Source organism: Mesoplodon densirostris, chromosome 8 (assembly GCF_025265405.1).
Source record: "Mesoplodon densirostris isolate mMesDen1 chromosome 8, mMesDen1 primary haplotype, whole genome shotgun sequence".
NCBI classification, from domain to species: domain Eukaryota; kingdom Metazoa; phylum Chordata; class Mammalia; order Artiodactyla; family Ziphiidae; genus Mesoplodon; species Mesoplodon densirostris.
The window spans coordinates 115,377,085-115,391,445 of record NC_082668.1 but is presented as its reverse complement, the minus strand read 5'-3'; the positions used below and the strand labels follow the sequence as shown (position 1 = coordinate 115,391,445).

General features: G+C 40.0%; 1 protein-coding gene across 2 annotated transcripts in view; it reads right to left on the bottom strand.

The window, feature by feature from the left end:
* SLC35F5 (solute carrier family 35 member F5) overlaps nucleotides 1-14,361 on the bottom strand; it is a 178,590-nt gene that overhangs the window by 133,816 nt on the left and 30,413 nt on the right. For both annotated transcript variants that reach the window (XM_060107151.1, XM_060107152.1), the window contains exon 3: nucleotides 5,676-5,782. The gene's annotated coding sequence lies outside the window, so the exon portion shown is untranslated. The remainder of the gene's footprint in view (nucleotides 1-5,675; nucleotides 5,783-14,361) is intronic.

Here is a 14,361-nt window from a genome sequence, read left to right as displayed (position 1 = left end):
GTAACTGGATGAATGGGAGTACGGTTCACATATATGGATGGCCACTGACCAGGGATTTTATCTTGAGCAAATTACACAAATTCTCTGGCCTCAGTTTTCTTCTTTATAAAAATGGGTATAATAATCGATTGTATTTCATAGGGTTATTGTGACAGTGAAAAGAGTTAATATATGTAGAGTACTTAGCACCATAGCTAAATAACTCTTCTATATAAGCTTTTATTATTACCAACTAGCATATGGTTCAAGGAGTGAAGGTTTGGGTTTGAGGTGGGAAATCAAGATTTCCTACCGAGGCTCATTATGTTTGAGTTGTTTTGGAATTTATCTTTCAATAAACAGGGTGTGAATGATCTCAGTAAACAGTGCTTAGGGATGAAAGAGGATGGAAGTGTGAAAAGACCACTGGAAGGTCCAAGGCAACCTACGAGAGGTAGCAGAATCAAGAGAAGATTGTCTTAAGGAAGAGAGAGTGGATAATGGTTTCAGGAGAGAATAAGGAGTTATTTCAGGGGGAGATGGAATAACTGAACAACTGCCTACATGTACATTCTGTTTATTTTTGTTTTCCAGTGTTTCAGTGTGTTGTTGTCTGGCTTGGTTTTAGGGAAGGAAGCCAGTCATCCCCAAAAGGCTGCCGAAGAGCAGAACTCTGGAAAAAATGACTGCAATTAATAGAGCAATCTTAACTTACCTTGTGTGTGATTTATCATAAGATTAGTAAACAGATTACTCCAGTGACAGGTTGTCGAGAAGCCTGTATTAAACTTGTGGTGCAACAGGAAAAAGTGATTAACACAGCAAAGATTCATGAACACGTATGTTTCCGGCTTTGAGCTACTGTGCAGAATGAAAATGGAAATTATGAATTCTGTAGTATGCACTGCCTGGGCAGATTTTCGTGTGAGATTATGCATGACCACACCTCTCCCACAAGTCTGCACAGGCTTAGGAATTTTCTTATTAAGGTTGTTATACAATCTGCATTTTAGCAAGGGCATACAAATGAATGTAAAGAATGTTCCCAGGCATATTCATCTTGATTTATAATTATGTGTTCCCCTTCACTGGGTGAGTGCCACATTATTTTTTCTTGTCTGTAGTGTTAAGGAGGAGAGCATTGCTTTAAGTTTATTGTAAGTGAAGCCATCTTTCATAAACCAGCTTTAGATGGATCTCACATAAATGATAAGCTAGATTCAATTATGAAGCCAGTAACAGACTTCACATAAACAGAAAATAAAAAGCAGGTTCTGTGTGAAGAGAGGAGATTTAACACGTACTTATACCTTCTCACCTTCCTGAGACCCCACTAACACAACCAGTGAAGGGATGTTTTAAGGCTTAAACCCAAAATATGGAGAGAGCTGGAGAAGGGATCATTTTGGAAGCTGGAAAGCAGATGAATACATAGTGATAGAATAAGCACAGCTGAGAAAGTTGAATTCAGTCAAGCAGTAGAGAAAACTAGGAATTAATCTGATTTACAGAAAATCTAAGACTTAGAAACTAATGGCAGCAGGTCTTCGTGGAAGTGAAAATAAAAGGGGTATAGATTTAATAAGGAGCATTGTTAGGAAGTCTGTTTTAGAAGGAATTGGATCCTTAGACTCCTCCCCAGATCCAAGCAGCATCCCAGAAACTGACCTTTCCTTAACTGGCAAAGAATGCTGGTTTATTTTCATAATGAAGTAAAATAGATGGTCTGCATGGAAGAATACCAGTGCAGTTGCAGGTGAGGGAGCTGTACTAACAACAGGGGAATAAATGAATGTATGTGTATTTGCTTTGGAGACATAACATGCCAAATCCATCTTTCTCAGTTCTGAGTCCAGGACACTGAAAGCTAGACCTTCACCCTCCTGGCAGGAGACTGAAAGAGTCTTCTCTGGGATATATGGCTAGTCCATGAAGAAAGACATGACATTAGAAAAATACTGACATCAGAAATCTCCCCATTAAACGGCCCAGTCTGATGCCCATATAGGAAAATTCACATCAGACCAGCCCATCTCTCGCATCGTCAGAGCTTCCAGTCAGTATTTTAGTATCACACTGTTAAGTGTGTCAAAATCAAATACAAAGACAATGTATGAGGTATCTGCAGAAAGCTAACCTGGAAGATAGAAAATAAAATAAAGAGAAAAAAGTAATGTTGAAGAAATAAAGATAAAATAAATGTCAAAAACATCACAGAGAGAAGTGACTGTAACTATGAAATAAGAACAGAATTCTACCCCCAAATAAATGAATAAACAAGTAAATAAATGGAATGTTCCAAAAACATAAAGAAGGTCTTGGAAATTAAATACAACAGCAGAAATAAAAATCTTTGATAGAGAGGTTAAAATATAAAGTGGAGGAATTTTATCAGCAAAAAGAAAAGAAGACGGAAAATAGGAGATAAAAAAATTCGGAAACTGATCATGGAAAATTAGCATTAAAAAAGAGGAAAAGATAGAGAAGATGGAGAGGAGGAGATACTTAATAATCTGAATTTCCAGACTAAAAGATTTACCAAGTGAAAACAGATTCACACTGGTACAACATTGTGAAATTTCAAACATTTAGGGCAAGGAGAAGATCCTGCAAGACTGTAAAGAGGAAAAAAAAAATCCAGATCATACACATAGACTCAGTTAATTAGTGAGAATAAAAGTGTTCTCCCAAATGTGGTAAAGGCGATTGTTCTGTGGTCATGTTAACAAATGGCCATTTAAATGGTTTTAAACTCACTTAATCAATTGAAGGCAACATCCCCAGATGAACATGCTTTTGCAAACCAACCAATCAGCATGAGTTGCTCACTTCTGACCACTGGCCCATTAGGGATGGACTCACTCCAATAAAAACACCCAAGGAACTGTGATTCTGCAGATGGCAACCCACTGAAGCCTGTGAAAGTCCACCAGTCCCTGAACTCTGTGCTTCCCCAAAGCCCCAGACAAGCTTAACAGTCTGCTTTGCTTGGAGAGACTGTGCCTGAGCAGCATAGCTCTCCTTTACTACAGCAAGCACTAAATTCAGCTTTGTTCTTTTATTTCAGATATTGAGTGGTGGTCTTATCAACATCTGACATAGAATTTTAATTTCTGAACAGGAGCACTGGAAGCTACAAAGCAATGGAGAAAGCCTTTCAAAATTCTGAAGGAAAATTAACAACTTAGAGTCTACACCCAACCAAACTATGATTTACATATGAAAATTTCTTTAAAAATACATTTTTAGACATGCAAGATCTTAAACAATTTACTTATCATATACCCTTTCTTGGGAAGTCACTGGATGAAACCAAGCAAGAGGAAGATGTGGGTTACTGGAAACAGGAGATCCAATATAGGAAAAAAGCAAAAGACAGTCCAAGGACAGTGGTCAAGAGAGTCCCAGGATAGTATTTATACCCCACAGCAAACCAACCCACATTGCAGCTTGTATCAGCTACCTAGTGCTGCATAACAAATCAATCCACAATGCAGTGGCTTAAAACAAACCATTAAGCTCACACATTCCTGGCATTTCTTCTGGCTGATCCTAGCTAGGGTCATTTACGCATCTGTGGTCTGTTGGCAGGTTAGCTGGGGTTGATTGGTTCCAGATGGCCACACTCACATGTCTGACAAGTGGTGGTGGTGGTTGGAGCCACTGTGGTGACTGGGCTATATTTCTCTCCTTATCCAGCAGGTAAACCTTACTCTTCACATGGCAGCAGGACTCCAAGAGCCCAAAGCACAAGGACTTTTCCAACTACTGTGCCGTGCTTGTTAACATTTCATTGGCCAAAGCAAATCACATGGTCAAGTTCAGAATTAAAGTGGAAAGTGTACTTAAAGTTGCAGAGCAAAGGAGCATGGCTATAAGAAAGGGAATTGTTGGACATTTCCGTTAGCAATCTACCACAGAGCTTAGCAGAAGTTTCCAGGAGAAAATTCTTTAAGAAGATGAAATTTGTAAAATGTAACTGATGTGTCTGAACATGTTGAGAGAAGATTTAGACAATTGTTAAAGATTTTGGTGTTGAATTCATGACAAATATAAAGATAACTAAGCAAAGGAAAAAAATAGGCCATTATTAACTCTGAGGATAACAATGTTGTTAGCAAATAAAACTAACCATAATTTACCGCAGATTTAGTGGTCATTAGTGTTTAATTAATCGTAAATCAGCCAGTTAACACTGAATATTGAACTAATGAAAATTACAGTTTGACCAAATTATGAGAAAAAAGAGTACAAAAAGTGAGGACAGGTAGTGGGGCAGGAAGGATAAAAGAGAGCTGAGTCCTACTCTTCCATTCCTCTTCCTGAATGGAAAATCAAGAGATCTTATCTAAAACTGGAAAGTCAAGAAGTAGCAGTGCAAAAATGTTACCCAGCAAAATGGAGGCAAATACCAAAATAATCAGGTGAAAGAGGTGAAATTGGTGCCTCTGGGAAGGAGTAAATGATATGTGAGGGGACGGGGACCTGCTGTGTTTCACAAAAGGCCACAGAGAAATATTTGTCTTTAAAATTATGTGCATGTTAAGTACAAGTCACAACCGAAAGAAAAAAGGCAGAGAAGAAAGTGATCAGTGTCTTTAATCCAGACTGATATGCAATAATCTCTGTCTAACATCAAGTGACAAAAAGCAAAATGCAGAATAGTTTGTATACTAAGCTATTATCTGCATTTTAAAAATGGAGGGAGTGGCAAATATAAATATAGGCTTGTATCTGCACAGAATAATTCATCAGAAAGCTCTGTTGAGTTTGCCTTCAAAATAAATCCCAATTCTGGGAATTCCCTGGTGGTCCAGCGGTTAGGACTCCACACTGCAGCGGGTGCGGGGTTCAATCCCTCGTCGGGGAACTGAGATCCCGCGGGCAGAGGGGCAAAAAAAAAAAAAAAAAAAAAAAAAAAAGTCCTGATTCCATCCGTATCTCACCCCTCTGTTGCTCTAATCCTAGGAAAGCTATCACCTCTTGCCTACACTAGGTCAGCAGCCTTCTCGTTGCTTCGGTCTAGTCACCACACAGCAGCCCAAGGCATCCGGTTAAAAGAAAAATTAAATGACATCATCCCTCTCACCCTCCCCGCCCCATTCAAAACCTTTAAAGTTTTCTTCATCAGGTCAAATAAAACCGGATTCCTCACTAGGTCTCCGCAACCTCCTGTGACCCGGTTCTGACCTCATGCTCGTCCTGTTCTAGCTCATTCTTACTACAACTCATGGTCCCTCTGCCTAAAGTGCTTTTCACAGATACTGAGGCTGGCCTGTCACCCAGATCTCTGCTCAGATGTCAGCTCCTCAGAGGGACCTTTCCTAGTCCTTGTCTCTGTACTCTCCCTCCCGCTTCATCACCTACCTGTCCTTGTCTCTCACCTCACCCTGACTTACTTGTCTTCATAGCACTGAGCACCATTTGACATTTAATTGTGTATTGAATGTTTAGTTGTTTATTAGCTCTCTTCCCTAACAGCAGGTACAGTCCCGTGAGGGAAGACCCCGAGTACTCAAAACAGGGCCTGGTCCATAGTAGCTATTAATACATTTCCTTTGAATAAATTAATATACAATGAAAAATACAGGAGAACCCCCCCCCCCCCAACTATTTATAGTGGCTGCTTTGAGGAAGGGAACTGGGATCTTGGGTGTCAGGGGTGAGAGAGCAAGAGAGAAGGTCTTTTCACTTACCCATGACCTTTAACTCCTCCAGCACCCAGGGTCCAGACAGCACACCAAGGTGGTGCTCTAGGGTGAAGAAGGCAAATGTGAGAACATCCGTTTAGATATACTTTTTCCTAAAAGAAAGAAGGCAATATTAACATTCAATTCATATTTTGAGTACAAGTATATAATTTATAAATTATATCCTGAGTTGCATGTTCAACATACTTTTATTGACTAGGGTATAAAACTTAAAAGTTTGGTCTGTAGGTTTGAGATAGAGCAGATGTGTTTGATGTGTCTCATACTGTTTTAAAATTGTTTGAATCAACATTAAAATCCAGAGATTTCACATAAAATCCCAGACGTCTGGGTTGTTTGAGAAACCAGAGTTGCCGGCAATACGGGTCCTTTGATTCCCTCGGGCGATGTGGGCAGACCCATTTAAAAGGCAAGTGGATCCCGCTCACTGAGGTTTTTTTCCCTGTTGGCTTCCTGTAGGTTTTCAGATTCAGCTCACCTCACTCCCTGCAGGCATTTTACTTTATGACCCTTTTCTGACTGTTTCTCAATCTCAGCCAAATCATTTTTATCTGATAGTGAAAGCACTGAAATTCGCTAATAATCAACTTAAAACAAAAATACTGAGCTCAGAAGCTATCCCTGTTTTTACACTACATTTACTCTTGCCATCTGCTGAGTAATGGGGGGTTAGAGCAGGTGCTGGCACAACCATGATTCACTGAGGGTGTGTCCCTGTGAATCACAGTTGCTGGGATGCGTGCCGGCTGAGAGCAGGCTGAGAACCACTGTTCTGTAGTCTGCAATTTCTCAATTATATACAGTCCTTCTTTGTTATATATGTAGCTACATCTCCATAGAAACTTCTTGTAAGGACTACTGAGTATATAGTACTCTTGAGTTCCTCAGAGTATCAGGTATTAAGGATATTTAATAAAGGCTTGTTGGTTAAGTGATTAACATAAAAAAACCCATGGATACTGCCAGTGCTTATAACTTATATCACCATGGTTTGCATAGTTAAATATATAGAGATAGTAAAAGTGCACACACACGCACACACACACATTTAGTAAAAGTAGGAAGAATGAATGTCTCAATCATTTTTGTTTTCCCATAGTGACTAGGGAAGTGGCTTTGATATAATAATTGGATGAATGGATAGATAAATGAATGAATAAAGTTTATAATATCCACCTTGATCATAATCATAGATACTGTTGATTAAGCATTATCTGTGGACTGGCCACTGAGCTATGTTCGTAACATCATTCTCTCATTTAATCCTCACAATCATTACATACGGCCAGTTTTTTCTTTTAATACTATAAAAAAATAAAATAAGCCTTAGAAAAGTGAAATAAGTAGTCCAGAGCCACACACTACTAAATGGCAGATCCAGGATTCAAACCCAGGGCTTCCCAAAGCCCGTGGTCTTTACTAAGCAATACCACCAACAAACAAACAAACCAACACTCTGGGTGAGAAGATGAGATGCTGAAATTTCTCCAGTAAAATATTCTCATCCAGTGACATGGTTGTCACTGAAAATAAATTCTAAAAATCAGCATATTCTGCAGGAGCAGAAGTTAAACATGTCTTTAGCCAATTAATAGATGGGGAAAAACACAGGACATTCAGTGTAGAGCTCAGGATAAGTACGGGACTAAGGGAAGCTGAAACCTTGAAAAACAGTAGACAATTGCAAATTACTTGTTACAAAAATGGATAGTTCCTTCCTGGCCACAACTTCTATTTATTATAGATAAAAAGTAGTGACAACCAATTTTTTTTTTAAATATAAGATCAAAACTCCAGTTTCAGTCATCCAACAGGAACATTTCCTTCATGAGAAAGGCACCATTGGGCTGAAGGGACATAAACAGTTTGAAGGCTTCAGCTCCACACCCAAGGAGTTTACCATACACTAGAGATGCTGAGAAGTCTACCTACACGTGGCTGGAAAAGAACACTAAGGCAAGTGAGGCCCAAGCAGGAGGGTCCTGCCAGCCAGGCTGAGAATGTTGGACAGATGGCTGTCACTTGGGATCCAAGGGTTAAGAGGCCACTCTCTGCCCAGGCTGTGCACAGCACCACTCTGTGTGTTCACCACGGAGAAAAAGAGATGTGGTAACCAGAGTCCTTCACAAGATAAGATAAAAGCCTTAAGTAAATTAAGTGGAATTGTTCTGAACATGATAAAATAAGGGGTTTAGATGACAGAGGGTGAGGCAGCTGCTGACTAAGAAGAGATCTACATATTTCTCCATCAGAAAAGGCAGTTCAAGGCAGCTTGTTTAAAGGAAAGGAAAATATATTAGATGGAAAGTTGTGTCTGATGTGTGTGTGTGTGTGTGTGTGTGCAGAATTATAAATGAAAAATCAAAGAAAAACTCCTAAGCTGGCTGGTAGACCATTCATGGGTGATGTAAAGGAAGATTTTTATTTACTTTTTAAATTTTTCTATTTTTTTCTCTAATAGAACAAATAATACATGAATATACTTTCCTTGTAAAATTATAAAAGTTACAGGTCAGAATAAAGTCCCCTTTGGCTATCTCTCAACTGTATCCTGCCCAAATCCCTACACCTCCTCAAATGATCTTTTTCTGAAATTTGAAGTGCAAGCACATGTGGTATTTGAGCATGATGAAAACACAAAAAAGAAAGGAGAAAAAGCTTGCAGTAATAGTAACACTAACTCCCTCTTATTAAGCAGGTGCTATGCTAGATAGTTTACATATAAATTATTAGCTCATTCAGCAAATGTTCTGTGAGCAACTAAATGCCAAGGACTAGGAATACAACAGTGACCTCAAAGAATTTGCAGTCACCTCCTAGCTTGGTGTCCTTTCCACCATATACTGATAAAGAAAGCAAGACTCCGAGAGATGAAGCAACTCACCCAAGGTTGCGTGAGATAAGTGGTGATACTGGGGTTCGACTCCTGACCTGTATGTCTTCAAAGGCTGACCCTCTTTCTTCCACTACCACTCAACTGTTTGCAAACTGTTTTCAAAGCAATAGTCTTTTAAACTGTTTTTAATGAAAACAGAATAACTTTATCACATCACAGCTCAATGCAGGAAAAAGATAAAAGTGGCAGCTCTTTGGTTCATTCAGTGGCCTACCTCAAAGCCCCAAGTCTGTTGTTAAGCAGCTTTAGGGACAACTAGTAAACATTCAAGTTGATCAGGATCATCAGGGCTAGTGAATTCCAAACCTGAAAGTGCCTGGGAATCACAGATTCCTGTCCCTCTCCCACTACTTATGAGCCCTAATCGAATACAACTGGTGTCCCCATAAGAAGAGCAAATTAGGACAAACACACAGAGAGGGAAGACCATGTGAGGAAACAGAGAGAAGATGGCCATCTACAAGCCAAAGAGAGGTCTCAGAAGAAACCTGTCCTGCTAATATCCTGATCTCAAACTTCCAACCTCCAGAATTGTGAGAAAAATAATTTCTGCTGTTTAAGCCACTCAGTCATGGTACTTTGTTATAGTAGCCCTAGCAAATTAACACAGGCAGTATTTGGTATTATTTGTCATTTGAATGCAGAAGAATCAACTGATTCTGTAAGAGAAGAATGAGATAAAGGGGGCAATAGAAAAAAACCAAGAAGATGAATTTCACTTTCATCAATTTCAATTTCAGGAAATGGTGAAGATAAAAATAAATGAATAATGGGACCTCCCTGGTGGCACAGTGGTTAAGAATGTGCCTGCCCCTGCAGGGGACATGGGTTTGATCCCTGGTCCGAGAAGATCCCACATGCCGCAGAGCAACTAAGTCCCTGTGCCACAACTACTGAGCCTGAGCTCTAGAGCGCACAAGCCACAACTACTGAGCCCATGTGCCACAACTACTGAAGCCTGCGTGCCTAGAGCCCATGCTCTGCAACAAGAGAAGCCACTGCAATGAGAAGCCCGAGCACCGCAACGAAGAGTAGCCCCTGCTCGCTGCAACTAGAGAAAGCCCACACGCAGCAACAAAGACCCAACACAGCCAAAAATAAATAAATGAAAAAAAAATTTATTAAAAAAAATGAATAAGAACGGGGACTTCCCTGGTGGTCCAGTGATTAAGGCTCCATGCTTCCAATGCAGGGGGTGCAGGTGTGATTCCTGGTTGGGGAACTAAGATCCCACCTACCATGCAGTGTGGCCAAAAAAAAAAAAGAAAAAGTGGACGATTGCCAAAACAAACCTTTGTTGAGGAAACAGTACCAAGATTACTTACTCTAGCAGCTTCATGAGCTCAGTGACAAAGAGGCAAGGAAAAAGTGAGAGGAAAGACTTCCAGGGAAAACATGGAGGTAAAGCACAAAGTAAATGAGAAGCATCATGGCAGGTACCGAACTATTTTAGGAAAAGGAAGTAATGTGAGTCCTGAGAGTAAAGGAATTAAAACATTAAGACTTTAAGGAAGTAAAAGGAGTTCAGAGGAAGCCTAGGGGAGCTAAAAATAAACCATATATATGGGCCAAGTGTTTTGTAAACTGGAAACAGGTCACTGAGAGAGCATTAGATCAGTCAAGGTTAGAGTCACAGTTTATGGGGATCAGAGAGCAAAGAAACAGGGTATAATTTTAAAACAAGAAGCAAAGTAATATGGGAAGAAAGACTGGGTTTGGCCATCTACATTTTCATTTTTCCTGTAGCCTCTGAGCCAATAATTTCCCCATTTTGTGCCAAGTTTGAAACCAACCAAAATAATGAAATAACTATGAATGGAGGGAAGAAGAGTGATACATTTCTTTTTTTGCTATGTTGAATAGATTAGACATAATTTATCCAAGGTATAGGTTATGGGCAAGCCAGTCATCCCATGGCCCCGTTTGGAGAAACCACAAAACCTGTGGCTCTTACTGAGAGAACAGTCATGTTCCACACTATGTGACCTCTCCTACCCTTCCCTAATCCCTTAGCTCTCAGTTCTCCTACCTCAGCTGGCTGGAACCAGGAAGGAGCATGTAATCCCAAAGCAACCAATTTTATGGGTTTATGGCCTATGAGGAGGTTTGGCATAGAACCTCTGTCCAAAGAGGGATATCTTCGGTCAAGCAGACACCACTATCTCCTAGAAATTTGACATTGAACTGACAAACTGTGAATAAGTTGAAGCTTTAAGTTATCAGAAAAGACAAACTAAAATCACAAGGTATTCATAGGAGAGTTGAGAAATTGGTGAGTAGAAATAGGAATAGTGGCAGGGCAGATGGAGGGATGCTGAGTCACTGCAATTCTGTGATCCCTGAACTTGCCAAGGCAACAAGATGACTCAGATTGGCAACTCTTCACTGGATGCCTCTAGTTCCTGAATGACTGCCAGTGTCCACGAGGACTGACTCCATCATTTTTCCTGAATTCCAGGAAGATTCTTAAAGTCTTTTTTTTTTTTTTGCGGTACGCGAGCCTCTCACTGTTGTGGCCTCTCCCGTTGCAGAGCACAGTCTCCGGATGCGCAGGCTCAGTGGCCATGGCTCACGGGCTCCGCCGCTCCATGGCATGCGGGATCTTCCCAGACCGGGGCACGAACCTGTGTCCCCTGCATTGGCAGGCGGACTCTCAACCACTGCGCCACCAGGGAAGCCCTTAAAGTCTTTATTTCCACAAGTATCCTCACAGTACCCGTACTTCCACCACCCAAATGGACCACTGTTCTTTGTAGTAAAAGGATATTGACAAACATCTCAGTAACAATAGTACTGGCTAACATGTATTTAACATATATCATGTAACAAGCACTAAGCTGTTAACTTTACATGTTCTTGCTTATTTAATGTTCTCAACAATCTATGAAGCGCTATTATTATTCTTACCAATTTATAGGTGGAGATCCTAATTTAGAGAGGTGACCGCACCTGCCCAAGGTCACACAGTGCTTCTGTGGCAAAGCTGGTTCTGAATCCAGACTTGTAAAACTTCAGAGCCCAAACATATAATTACATTTAACTCATGTCAAGTCACTTTCTTTGGGGTCATGTTGATACTAGATATTGGGATTCAATTATTCCAAGTCATAACATTTGAAATGTAATGATCAGAACTTATGGAGGAAAAAAGACTCATCATGAATATTATGTGCTCTAAAAAATATAATATATATATAAATATATATAAATATAATATAAATAATATAATCAGAAGTTTCATCTTCTGAAACTTTGGAAACTTCATTGAAGAGAAGTTCTGAAAAATTCCCCCTGAGCAAGGCATGGTGAAGGAAAATTAATGACTAATTTCAGATGCATAATATGTGCTAGATGTATTATTTTATTTTAATTACAGCACTGTTTAAGGAAAATATGTTTGTTTGTTTTTTTTTGCAGTACGCGGGCCTCTCACTGTTGTGGCCACTCCCGTTGTGGAGCACAGGCTCTGGACGCGCAGGCTCAGCGGCCACGGCTCACGGGCCCAGCCGCTCCGCGGGATGTGGGATCTTCCCGGACCAGGGCACAAACCTGTGTCCCCTGCATCAGCAGGCGGACTCTCAACCACTGCGCCACCAGGGAAGCCCGAAAATATGTATTTTTCTAGTTTAACTGTGACCTTAATTTTCCTCACAAAGTCTTAAGCTCCTCAACAATGAATTCTCTACAAAGAGGTTTTTAGAAACCAAACTTGGATATAGAAGAGAAACTACTTTGCATTAAAAAAAGAGAAATGGGGCTTCCCTGGTGGTGCAGTGGTTTAGAGTCCACCTGCTGATGCAGGGGACACAGGTTCGTGCCCCAGTCCGGGAAGATCCCACATGCTGCGGAGCGGCTGGGCCCGTGAGCCATGGCCGCTGAGCCTGCGCGTCCGCAGCCTGTGCTCCGCAACGGGAGAGGCCACAGCAGTGAGAGGCCCGCGTACCGCAAAAAAAAAAAAAAGAGAGAGAGAGAAATGAAACTGTAGAATTTAAAACATTTATATGCAAGGAAAAGAAGCTGTGAAATAGAAAGTGCAAGATTCCAGCTCTTTCAATTATGCTGAAGGAATAACTAAGATTTCTCAAAAATTAGGAAATTTAGCAGAGGTATATAGAGAACATACCTATTTGTATTACCTATAATATTATCTATATATATAATCTATAAAAATAATATGTATTACCGCGAGGGCATAAATTTTTTTGTTTCCTTCACTGCTGGATTCTCAGAAGCTACAACAGCTTCTGGCATATAGTAGGCACTCAATAAAAGTCTGTTAAAGAAAATGAATACATGACCCAAACTCAAGATAGTGAGATTATTCTCTGGATTCTATCTCTAAATTATACATGAATTTGAGCAAGTCCTTTAGCATCTTTGGGTAGAAAATTTATTTACTTATTTGTGAGATTTGTTTATTTAATAGATTTTGCAAGAATACGAGATTTGTCCTATCTAATATCAAAATTAACAGCATAGTACTCATTTAAGAATAGGCAAAAAAAATTAATGGAACAGACTAGAGAATTTAGATTCTTTTTTTTAAATTGATTTACAATGTTGTATTAGTTTCAGGTATACAGCAAAGTGATTCATATCTATATATCTATATTTATTTCAGATTATTTTCCATGATAGGTTATTTCAAGATACTGAGTAGAGTTCCCTGTGCTATAGAGTAGGCCCTTATTTTTAATCTATTTTATATATATTAGTGTGTATTTATTAATCCCAAACTCCTCATTTATCCCTCCTTCCCCACCCCTTTCCCCTTTGGTAACCGTAAGTTTGTTTCTATGTCTGAGTCTATTTCTCTTCTGTAAACAAGTTCATATGTATCATATTTTTATTTTTTAATATTTATTTATTTGGCTGCGTTGGGCCTTAGTTGCGGCACAAGGGATCTTCGTTGCGGCATGCAGGATATTTTGTTGTTGTGTATGGGCTTTTCTTTGTGGTGTGTGGGCTTCTCTCTAGTTGTGGCGTGTGGGCTCAGTATTGTGGTGTATGGGCTCCAGAGTGTGTGGGCTCAGTAGTTGAGGCACGTGGGTTCTCTAGCTGTGGCTCATGGGCTCCAGAGCATGCCGGCTCAGTAGTTGCGGCACGTGGGTTTAGTTGCCCTGCAGCATGTGGGATCTTAGTTCTCTGACCAGGGATCGAACCAGCTTCCCCTGCATGGGAAGGCGGATTCTTAACCACTGGACCACCAGGGAAGTCCCTGTATCATATCTTTAGATTCCATATATAAGTGATATCATATGATATTTGTCTTGCTCTGTCTGACTTACTTCACTTAGTATGATAATCCCTGATCTATCCACGTTGCTGAAAATGGCCTTATTTCATTCCTTCTTATGGCTGAGTAATATTCCACTGTATATACGTACCACATCTTCTTTATCCATTCATCTGTTGATGGACATTTAGGCTGTTTCCATGTCTTGGCTATTGTAAATAGTGCTGCTATGAACATTGGGGTGCATATAACTTTTGAATTAGAATTTTTGTCTTTCTGGATATCTGCCCAGGAGTGGGATTGCTGGGTCGTATGGTAGATCTAGTTTTAGTTTTTTAAAGGAACCTCCATACTGTTCTCCATAGTGTCTGCACCAGTTTACATTCCCACCAACAGTGTAGGAAGGTTCCCTTTTTTCCACACCCTCTTCAGGTTTTATTATGTGTAGACTTTTTGATAATGGCCATTCTAACTGGTGTGAGGTGATACCTCATTGTAGTTTTAATTTGCATTTTTCTAATAATTAGCGATGCTGAGCA